General features: G+C 39.1%; 1 pseudogene; it reads left to right on the forward strand.

The window, feature by feature from the left end:
- Positions 1–5,676: 5,676 nt before the first annotated feature.
- LOC102842477 lies at positions 5,677–6,843 on the forward strand (annotated as a pseudogene).
- Positions 6,844–12,666: the final 5,823 nt, after the last annotated feature.

Consider the following 12,666-nt stretch of genomic DNA (forward strand, 5'->3'; position numbering starts at 1 on the left):
ATGAAGAGGCTGTCTGCCGGTTTTACATCTACTCTGGTCTCCGAGTGTTTCTTTTCTCTCTCGCCTCTCCAGACATCCCACCTAGAGTTAGTCCGAGAAGGGAAAATGTCAGCCACTGAGCATTCTGTCTGGCAGCTTGCATCAAGCCCGGGTGTCTGTCTTCTTTGTATCTGTTTTCTCTGTGTCTGTTTTCTCTCTCTCTATCTCTCTCTCGCCATCGTCACCGGACACCCCATCTTCGGGTACTCACCCCCTTGCCGAGGCCAGACCCCGGCAGAACCTCAAAGGAGGTTCAAAGGAGTAGGCTTGTTGAGAATGCGTTGGTCTACTTGTGAGTTCACGTGGGGGAAAGGCTGTAATGAACACAGGATTTGTGTTCCACCATATTTGAATCCCATTGACCTTGACCTTGAGATGAGAGAGAGAAGAGAAAGAACTGGTTTGGTGAGACATGGAACCTTCTGAACCCATGGACAATCACTTAGTCATGATGGGCTACAGCTGTGAGTGAAGCACTCAGCTGACATGAATTGGGCTGTGACATGCAAGAACACCTAAACTGGCATATAGTACCCACTTGACATAACATGGATGGCTTGATGATCAGGACTCAACTAGAGGAAAATAAAGAAGTTTGATAGAGGAAATAAGAGCAATGTTGTTGTTGTTGTTGTCAGGTGCCATCGAGTCGGAACCGACTCATAGCGACTCCAATGTACTACAATTTAATGAACTTTATTTTACTTATGGGTGTAGTAACTGAAAATACCAAATAAGAGGGAGGGTGTCTTCAAATCAAGGATTAAGCCTGTCTCCTCAGTACACAAAATTGATAGGGACAGGCAACTTAAACATTGAGTACCAAAAATGGGTGTCAGGGGGTGGTTATACAGGCAGGAAGTTGCTGGCTTACAAGTTTTCAAGAGGAAGTTTAGTTTCAAGAACATTATAAAGGAATAATAATAATAATAATAAAGGTTATTGAATGACAGGAAAGAAAAAAAAAAAAAAGACCGAAGTGCATGTTAGAAAAGACACTGAAAATTTCTCTTAAGCTTATTGAAACAAAAACAAATAGAAGAAATGAGGAAGCCAAAGACCTGAACAGAAAACGTCAAAGCATACATTGAAATGAAAAGTCAAGAATTATAATGAAATGTGCAACAAACTGGACGCAGAAAAATAAAAGGAAAGGACATGCTCAGCAAATCAAAAGGCAAAAGAACTAAAGAAAAAATCATGCTGTGATTGCAGTACTGAAGGATTCTATGGGTAAAATATTGAGCAATTAAGAAACACCAACAGAATATGAAGAGACGACAGGGTTGGATGGCAGCTAGCGTGGAGGAACAGTGAAGTTCACTGTCAGCGATACCACAGAATACCAGGCAAAGCAGACCCAGGGCAGAGCTCCAAAATTCGGAACCACAGAAATAGGAATATTTAAAAGGCTTGAAGGCTTATAGCTAGTGAAACTTGTAGCAAAATTAAGAAATAATGTACTTTTGAATCTGCCAGGCTCAGTGACCCTGAGCCAAAAACTCAGGTGAAACCATACGGCAAGACCAAGCGGGGGAGCATACACACCATGGAAAAATGCCACGGGAACCTCGGAGCAAAGGTGGACAATATATTTTGTTGGTATTGCTTTGTTCTGATTTTCTTTTTTTCTTTTTTTTTGGGGGGGGGGTATCTGTTCATTGTCCCTCTCACACTGTGTGTGCACTTCCATTCTCTAGATTAGAGGGGGTGCCTGAGCGAGTGGATAACCCCTACCCTCACCACTGGTGGGTTCTTCTGCCACGCATGTGCAGCTACTCTCAGCCCAAGAGCTGGCACTGAACTGTTTGTTGTGGTTGTTGTTTTTTAAAATAAAGGAAGCCCAGGAGAAGACTGTAGAGAGGGAAAGAGAGTTTAAAAAGAAAAGAGGCCAACAATTAAATTAAATCCTGAGGTACAACATAAGCGCCAACAGTGGCATCTTGAAATATCTCAGGCAGCTTTGAAGGCAAGAAGCTGAAGAGAGGACATTAAAGTCATACTCAGATTAGGGTACAAATTTGTTTTATCTCTCTCACTCCTCTTTCTTTTCTGTGATTATATGCTATAGAATTCAGTCTAGTTTTGCCTTTTTGTTGTTGTTGCTTTTTGGTATTTTTTTCTTAATGTTTTTGCAGGTGTTGTTTTGCTGTTGTATGCTCAACATTCAACTTTTGTGGGACTCCTTCTCTCCCTGTATTACCCAAGAAGAGACAGCAACTGCTGCAATATAGTCATGCTACAACCACCCGCATTAAAATATCAAAACCTAGGCAAGAAGCAATAGCAACTGCCATATACCAGGAAGGCAGACAACATCTGTGACAGTTACTCTGAATATAGCAATAAGAAGAGTGAAAAGGGAATTACACATCCTGATCACATTTACCTGGAATCAATCAGCATAAAAAACACCAAAATACATACTCAGTTAAGGATTAGAGACACAGATAAACACCAAACATGTCCAAGAAGCAAAAACATATGACCATATCAGAACATTTCCAGAAACAAGATAAAATGTCTGAGGCAAATGAGCTAGAAGTAGACCTGAATTGCATTCTGGATGGAGGGCAGGCCTTGGAAATGAATGAGAAGGAATTCAGAAAAATGATTATAAAATCTTTCAAAGGACTTTACAATGGAGTTGAGAAAATAAGGACAAACTCAGAAAAGCACTACAGGAACAATCTAATAAGATAGATACAGCACTGGAAACAAATCAAAACCTACAGAAAGAGGTCCAAATGATCAATAATAGAATATCAGAAATAGACAACACTCTGAGAGGGCAAAGAGGTAGAATAGAAGAGATTTAAGGCAAAACCAGTGAGATGGAAAACAAATCTCTCAATACCATTAAGATAGAAGAGTAAACAGAAGTAAGGATAAAAAAAATTCTGAAGAAAGTCTAAGATTCATGTTGGACAACATGAAGAGGAATAACTTAAGAATTATCGGCATTCCAGAACAAAAAGAATCACACAAGTCCACAGAGAAAATGGAAGTACTGCTGGAAGAAAATTTCTCTAACATCATGAAAAGTGAAAAGATAAACATTCAAGAAGCTGAACGAATCCCAGCAAGGGTAGATCCCAAAAGAAAATCACTGAGAATTATCATAATCAAGCTCTTCAAAATCAAAGATAAGGAAACACTTCTGAAAGCAGCTAGAGAAAACAGATGTGTTACACACAAAGGCAAGCAAGTCATATCAAGCTCAGATCTCTCAGCAGAAACCATGCAAGCAAGAAGGCAATGGGGAGACATATATAAAACCCAGAAAGAAAGAAATAAATAAAAAGCCCACTAAGAATCCTTTATTTAGCAAAGCTATCAATCAAATATGGCGATGTAATCAAAATATTCCAGGATAAACAGAAACTAAGGGACTTTTCTAAAGCCAACCATGCACTACAAAACATCCTAAAGGGAGTTCTGTGGACTGAGAACCAACAAGAACATACAATAACAAGAGATTAACATACATGGCAGCACCTTGCAGAATTAAATAGACAGAACAAAGAGTAGAGAAAAGAACAAAACTATAACAAAAAAACTCAGAGAATATGCTAGGTCAGTCTATGTTCAGAGCAATTGCAATGTAAAAGAAAGTAAATATGTAGAAACAGAGATCCAGATGGTAAGAAGGTCAGGTAGATTACAGGATAAAATAAACTGCATTAAATGGAGAGGAAAGTTAATGGACAATAAGGTATCCTCAAAGAAAATTAACACTTCCCAAAATACCAAGAAACTGAAAATCTAAGAAGAACATGGATACATGAAAACTATGAGGAAACTCACAAGAGAGAACACAAAAAACATGAACTCAACAAAGGAAGACACACAGAACAAAGAAAGCAGCAACACCACACACACACACACACACACACACACACAAAAACCCAACCATAATGGCAGCAATTAATCCATACCATTTGATAATTACACTGAGTGTAAACGGATTAAATGCCCCCATTAAGAGACGGAGAGTAGAAGAATGGATAAGAAAACAAGATTATTCAATATGTTGTCTGCAAGAGACACAGCTCACACACAAAGACAAAAACAAATTAAAATCAAAGATTGGAAAAAAATATACCAAGTTAATTGCAGTAAAAAACGAACAGGAGTGGTAATGCTAATCTATGATAAAACAAATTTTAAGACAAAAAATAGCATAATAGATAAAGATGGATATTATCTTGTGATTTAAGGGACAATTGATCAAGATGTAATAACCATAATAAATACCTATGCTCCCAATTAAAGCATTCCAAAATATATAAAGCACACTCTAATAGATTTGAAGAATGAAATAGATGAATCTACAATAATAGTGGGTGATTTTAATACACTGCTTTCAAAAATCGATAGAACAACCAGAAAGAAATTTAACAAAGACACAAAAGAACTAAATAACACAATCAGCCAACTGAACCTCATAGACGTGTACAGAGCATTTGACCTAGCAATAGCACAATAAACATTCTTTTCTAGTGCATATGGAACGTTCTACAGAATAGACCATGTCTTAGGCCAAAAATAAATCTTCACAGTTTTACAAATATCAAAATACTACAAAGCATCTTCTCAGACTATAATGTTATCAAATTAGAAATCAACAATAGAAAGATAAAGGAAATCAAGTCAAACACATGGAAACTGAATAACACCTTACTGAAAAGCAACTGGCTAGTAGAAGAAATTAACATGTATTCAAAAAGTTCCCTGAAACAAATGAGAACAAAAACACAACATACCAAAATCTTTGGGAAATGGCATTAAGTGGTGCTGAGAGGACAATTTATTACTTTAAACGTAGTGATCCAAAAAAGAAGATATAACCAAGATTAACACTTTAACGTAGCATCTACAACAATTAGAAGTGGACAAACAGAGGGAACCTACAACCATCAAAATAAGAGAAATAATAAAGATTAGACCACAAATAAATGAGATAGAAAACAGAAAAACGATAGAAAGAATAAACCAGACAAGAAGCTGGTTCTTTGAAAGGATTACCAAAATTGACAGACAATTGGCAAACCTAACAAAAGAAAAGAAGAAGAAGACACAAATAACACAAAGTAGTAACCACACGGGAGATGTCACAATGGAACTAAAGGAAATCAAAAGGATAACAGAATACTATGAACAGTTGCATTGCAGACAATTTGAAAACTTAGAAGGCATGGATACATTTTTAGGTAAACATGACCTACCTAAACTTACACACAGTGAAGAAGAAAACCTGAACAGACAAAAAACCAAAGAAGAAATTGATCAGGTCATCAAAAACCTCTCAACCAAAAGAAGTCCAGTCTCAGATTGCTTCGCTGGTGATTTCTACCAAATATTCAGGGAAGAGCTGTCACCAATTCTACTCAAATTATTACAGAAGGCAGAGGAGGATGTAAAACTTCCTAATACATTTTATGAAGCAAGCATCACCCTCATACCAAAACCAGGGAAGGACGTCACTAAGAAAGATAATTATAGACCAATATCCCTCATGAACATTGATGCAAAAATTCTCAACAAAATCCTAGCCAACAGAATCCAGCAACACATCAAAAGTTAATACATCAGAGCCTCGGCCCGCTCAACGGCTGTAGAAAATGGTGAAAAAAAAACACTTACTATGTTTTGGGGGTCAAACCCAGTGCCACCCAGGAGGAGGTGAAAAAAAGCTTACAGAAAACTGGCTTTGAAGTACCATCCTAGTAAGAATCCTAATGAAGGCGAGAAGTTTAAACAGATTTCTCAAACTTATGAAGTGCTCTCTGATGAAAAGAAAAGAGAATTATATGTCAAAGGAGGAGAACAGGCCATCAAAGAGGGTGGAGCAGGTGATGGTTTTGGTTCCCCCATGGACATCTTTGACATGTTTTTTGGAGGAGGTGGAAGGATGCAGAGAGAGAGGAGAGGGAAAAACGTTGTGCATCAACTCTCAGTAACATTAGAAGATTTATATAATGGTGCAGCAAGAAAACTAGCCCCTTAAAAGAATGTGATTTGTGACAAATGTGAAGGCCGAGGTGGTAAAAAAGGAGCAGTAGAATGCTGGCCTAACTGTCGAGGGACTAGGATGCAAATACGAATTCATCAGATAGGACCTGGAATGGTCCAGCAAATTCAGTCTGTGTGCATGGAGTGCCAGGGCCATGGGGAACACATCAGCCCTAAAGATAGATGTAAAAGTTGCAATGGAAGGAAGATAGTTCGAGAGAAGAAGATTCTAGAACTTCATATTGACAAAGGCATGAAAGATGGCCAGAAGATAACATTCCATGGTGAAGGAGACTGGAGCCAGGTGATATAATTATTGTTTTAGATCAGAAGGACCATGCTGTTTTTACTAGACGGGGTGAAGACCTTTTCATGTGTATGGACATACAGCTGGTTGAAGCATTGTGTGGCTTCCAAAAGCCGATATCCACTCTTGACAACTGAACCATAGTCATCACCTCTCATCCAGGTCAGATTGTCAAGCATGAAGATATCAAATGTGTGCTAAATGAAGGTATGCCAATTTATCGTAGACCGTATGAAAAGGGGCGCCTAATCATCGAATTTAAGGTAAACTTTCCTGAGAATGGTTTTCTGTCTCCAGATAAACTGTCTTTGCTGGAAAAACTCCTCCCTGAGAGAAAGGAAGTAGAAGAGACTGATGACATGGATCAGGTAGAACTGGTGGACTTTGATCCTAACCAGGAATGACAGCGCCATTACAATGGAGAAGCATATGAGGATGATGACCATCACCCCAGAGGTGGGGTTCAGTGCCAGACCTCTTAATTTGGGGTGAGCAGTGAATAACACTCACTACTGGCATTTTATATGCAGTAATGAGTAAGTGAAGGACTGTAATCTTAATATGCTCACTACTTGCTTTTGTTTTTGTTTTAATACTCAACTATAGTAGTGTTTTAAAGTTAAATGAAGACTAAACTCAAATATAAAAGCTCAAAAAAAAGTTAATACATCATAATCAATTGGGATTCATATCAGGGATGCAAGTATGACTCAACATTAGAAAAATGATCAACGTAATTCACCATATAAATAAGAATAAAGAAAACAACAACGTGATCATATCGAATGATGCAGAAAAGACATTTGACAAAATCCAACATCCATTCCTGATAAAAACACTCAACAAAGTAGGAATTGAAGGGAAATTCCTCAACATAATTAAGGGCATTTATACAAAATGAATAACCTACATTCTCTCAGTGGAGAGAAACTAAAATCATTCCCTCTACGAACAGGAACCACACAAAGATACCCTTTATCACTACTACTATTCAATATTGTGCTGAAAGTCTTAGCGAGAGCTATAGGGTAAGGCAGGATATTAAAGGTATCCAAATTGGCAAAGAGGAAGTAAAACTCTCCCTATTTTCAGATGATATGATCCTATATGTAGAAAACCCCAAAGATCCAGTAAAAAACCTACTAGACCTCACAGGAAGATTCATCAAAGTGACAGGGTATAACATCAACATACAAAATCAGTTACATTCCTCTATACCAAAAATGACAGTGTTAAAAGGGACATTAGGAAAGCAATACCATTTACAATAGCCACCCAAAAGGATGAAATATCTAGGAATAAATGTAACCAGAGAAAAAAAAAGCACTTATACAATAAACCAAGAGACCTACAAAAATGGAAGAATGTACCATAATCCTGGATAGGAAGATTTAACATTGTAAAAATGTGAATACTGCCCGAAGCAATTTACACTTACATTGCAATCCCAATCCAGATTCCAACAACATTCTTCAAAGAGATGGAACAAGCAATTATACACTTTATATGAAAAAGAAAGAGACCCAGGCCAAGCAAATTACTGCTTAAGAAGAAGAATACGGTTCGAGGCCTTTCAATCTCCGACTTCAAAATGTACTACACAGATACAGTGGTCAAAGCAGCTTGGTACAAGTACAATGAAAGATACATAGATCAATGGAACAGAACCAAGAATCCAGAAATTAACTTATCTACATACAGCCAAAATATTTTTGACAAAATACCTAAATATATGGCATAGGGAGGTGACAGTTGCTTAAACAAATGGTGTTGTCAGAACTGGAAAGCAATATGCAAAAGATTGAAACAAGACCTTCACCTCACACCTTATACAAAAAAAAAACTCAACATGGATTAAAGACCTAAATGTGAATCCCAGAATTGTGAACGCAATCAATTAAAAAATAGGGACAATTGTGAGGGCACTAATTCAGGGACTACACAGTTTGAAAACTACACAAACAAAAGTAGACCAAATACATGAGTGGAACATACTAAAAATTTAAAACACTGGTGCATCAAAAAATTTCACCAGAAGAGTAAAAAGGGAACCCATAGAACAGGAAAAAAATATTTTGCAATGACACATCAGACAAGGGACTTATTTCTAAAATATATAGGAAACTACAACACCTCTACAAGAAAAAGACAAATAACCCAATTAAAAAATTGGCACAGGACATGAAAGCCACTTCACCAGAGAGGTGATCCAGGCAACTAATAAACATATGAAGAAATGTTCACTATCATTAGCCATTGTTGTTGTTGTTGTTGTTAAGTGCCATCGAGTCGGGTCCGACCCATAGCGACCCTGTACAGGGTTTCCGAGGGTGTAAATCTTTACGGGAGTAGAAAACCTCATCTTTCTCCCGCGGAGCGACTGGTAGTTTCGAACCGCTGACCTTAAGGTTCGCAGCCCGATTCGTAACCACTACCAAAACAACAATGAGCTATCATCTCACACCAGAAACAACAGCAAAGATAGAAAAAGTAGCTGACAATAAATGCTGGCAGGGATATGGAGAGACTGGCATTGTCCTGCTTTGCTGGTTGGACTGTAAAATGGACCAACCTCTCTGGAAAGCAATATGGTGCTTCCTCAGAACGTTGGAAATAGAAATACCTTTTGATCCAGCAATTTCTCTACTTGGTATTTACCTACAAGAAATATGAGCCATAACCCAAGTAGATATATGTACACCAATGTTCATATCAGCACTATTTCCAATAACAAAAACATGGAGAGAGCCTAAGTGCCCATCAACTGAAGAATGGATAAACAAATTGTTGTACATACACACAATGGAATATTATGCTACTTTGAAGAATAACAAGGAAGCTGCACACCACCACATAACATGGATGAACCTGGAGGACATTATGTGGAGTGAGAAAATTAGTCAGTCACAAAAGGAGAAATACTGCTTAGTACAAGTACTTTAGACCCAGAGAGAGAGAGGGGCTCTGTGCTGACCACGTAGGGGGCAGGCTTGCAGTTTATACCCTGTGGTTGGTTGATGATACATCGAGGGGATTGTAACCATGGCAATGAAACGATATATGATAGGATGAATGTAAAACTAATGTTCTCCGATGTAAACTATCACATAATCACAATAAAACAAACAAAAAAAAGAAAATGGTGAGGTGGAGCTTGATGATAGTTAGGGTAGGTGTGTAGTGAAGTTCGCTGTCAGCAAAACCACAGAATACCAGACAAAGTGGGTTCAGGCAGAGCTCCAAAACTCTGAACCATATAGGTTGGGATATTTAAAAAGTTTGAAAGGTTATAGCTACTGGGAACTTGTAGTGGAAGTAAGAAATAGCATACTTTTTAATCTGCTGGGCTTAGAGTTCCAGATCCAACAATTTGAGTGAGACCAAATGACAAGACTAAGTTGGAGAGCAGACCCACCACAGAATATAATGTCATGGGAATCTTGGAGCAAATGTGGACACTACAATTTGTCGGTTTTGCTTTGTTTTGATTTAAAAAAAAAAAAAAAAAAAAGGAATCTGTTCTTTGGTTCCACTGTTTATGTGTCTCAATTCTGGTGACCAGAGGTTTTGCATGAGGGAGTGGACACTCCTACCACATCACAGGTGGGTTCTTCTGCCACACATGTACACAGATAGTCTCACCATTTAAAAATATAGACAGCCCAAGAGACAACCCTGAACTGTTTTTTAATAGGGAAAATGCTAGAACAAGGGTTGTGGATAGGAAAAGAGAGGGTTTTTTTTAATGTTTTATTGTGAATTATGTGATACTTTACATGGAAGACCATTAGTTTTACATTCATTCTATTGTATATCATCTCATTGCCATGATTACAATCCCCTCCATGCATCATCAACCAACCAAAGATATTCCCTGCAAGCCTGTCCCCCACAATCCCCCAGTATTCATCACACAGTCACTCTCTGGATCTAATGTCCTCAGCTGCTCCATTGCTCCATGTTATTGTCTCTGCCTCCATCTCAGGCATCACTGCTTCCCTGGGTAGGGTCCCGCTCTCTGGTCTTCTCCATTAATGGTCCTAGGGACCTCTGTTCGTAGACTGGAAGTTAATCACTCCCCTCCTTGCTATAAAACAGCTACCTTTACATTTCCAACCCTCACAATCAGTCCTGATAACAATTATTCACTATTGTATCACAAGAGACCTGTATACATTTCATTTCATCAGCCCCAACTAGACAGATTGGATACTACTCATAGATTAGGAAGATTCTACCTTCCTCCAGGCCTTCTGGGTCTAGGTTCCCTCCTCTTGAAAGCTTGTAAGCCATTCACTTCTTGCATTTGTAACCCCCCCCCCATTTTGTGTAGCCAATGTCCAAGTAGCCCATCCCTGTCTACTCTGTGTGTGGAGGGGGTGGCAATGATTCTTGCTGCAGGGATTTGTTCCCTCTTTTGAGCTACTGCTTCCATAGGTGCAGGTCAAGTTTATCAAATTGTATCAGATTACTCTTTTTTTCCTCTTCTTTCTTCTTCTGGTTGAGCTCTGATCATCCAATCATTGAAGCCAGGACAAGTGAGTATTATCTGCAAGTGTGGGTGTTCTTGTGAATATGCCCTCTGTTTTTATCAGCTGGGCAAGTGGCTCACCCGGGAGACATCAAGGCAAGTGGCCGGGTCCCCCTCAGGGCAAAACCCCTTCTAAGACTAAGGCTCAATGGGATTGCATGCTCTGCTTGGTGATCACTTTCATCACCGATAAGGGGAAGTGAGGGAAAAACAGCAATGAATCTGCAAACTAAGCCCTATAACACTCAGTAGACACCTGCGAACCCAGATGGAGACTTGATTGGCTAGCAGTGTGCAAAGTCCAGGGGACTCTTGTACCCAGAGTCAGCAACATAGCCACAGAGGACTAGAGTAGAGACTGAAGCATCCAGCTAATAAGAAGGGAGGGCACATGCATAAGTATACCCATACTTGCAGATAATACCAACTTGTCCTGGTTTCAATGGCTGGATGATCAGAGTTCAAACAGAAGAAGTAATTGTTGTTGTTGTTAAGTGCCATCGAGTCAGTTCTGACCCATAGCGACCCTGTACAGGGTTTCCGAGGGTGTAAATCTTTACGGGAGTAGAAAGCCTCATCTTTCTCCTGCGGAGCAGCTGGTAGTTTCGAACCGCTGACCTTACGGTTCGCAGCCCGATTCGTAACCACTACGCTACCAGTAATAAGAGGGGGAAAAAGAATAATCTGATACAATTTGATGAACTCGACCTACACGTATGGAAACAGTAGAGCAAAAGAGTGAACAAATCTTCACAGGTAGGATCATTCCCATCTCCTCCACACATGGGGTGGGGGGGCTACAAAGGCAAGAAGTGACTGGCTTACAAACTTTCAAGAGGGAACCTAGATCCAGAGGGTGTGGATCAAGGTAGAATCTCCCCTGACTAGTATCCATTCTGCCTAGTCAGGGCTGATGAAAGGAGATGCAGATAGTTCTCTTGCGATATGATAGCAAATAATTGTAATCAGGACTGATTGTAAGGGCTGGAAGTGTAAAGGTAGGCATTTTGGGGCAAAGGGAGGGGAGTGATTAACCTTGCAGTCTAGGAGCTGAGGTCCCTGGGACCATCAAAGGAGAAGAGTGGAGAACATAACTCTATCCAGAGAAGCAGTGATGCCAGGGATGGAGGCAGAGATGATGACATGGGGAGATGGACTGGCTGGACACTTTGGACCTAGAGAGGGAGAGGGACGGTTTGCAGACGACTGGGGGCAGGCTTATGGGGGATGCCCTTTGATTGATGATGATGCATGGAAGGGATTGTAACCATGAAAATGAAATTATATTTGAAGCAATCAATGTGAAGCTGATGTCCTCCCATGAAAATTATCACATAATTCACAAGAAAGCTTTTTTAAAAAAATCCAGTCTTGAGATTAAAGCTACTGACAAACTACTTGGAACATGCATTTTTTTAGCAGAAAGAAAAAATAAAGTAAACTATGGGATTTCCATTCCTTTAAAAAACAAACAAACAAAAAACAAAAAGCACATCAATATCCTAGGCATTAGTGAGCTGAAATGGACTGGTATTGGCCATTTTGAATCTGACAGCCACATGGTTTACTATGCTGGGCATGACAAATTGAATTGGAATGGTGTTGCAATCATTGCCAAAAAGAACATATCCAGATCAGTCATGAGGTACAATGCTGTCTGTGATAGGATAATATCCACGTGCCTACAGGGAAGCCCAGTTAATAACACTATTTTTCAAATTTATGCAGCAACCATTAAAGACAATAAGGAAGAAATAGAAGAATTATACCAATT

This window comes from Chrysochloris asiatica, unplaced genomic scaffold (genome assembly GCF_000296735.1).
Source record: "Chrysochloris asiatica unplaced genomic scaffold, ChrAsi1.0 scaffold00464, whole genome shotgun sequence".
Lineage (NCBI taxonomy): Eukaryota > Metazoa > Chordata > Mammalia > Afrosoricida > Chrysochloridae > Chrysochloris > Chrysochloris asiatica.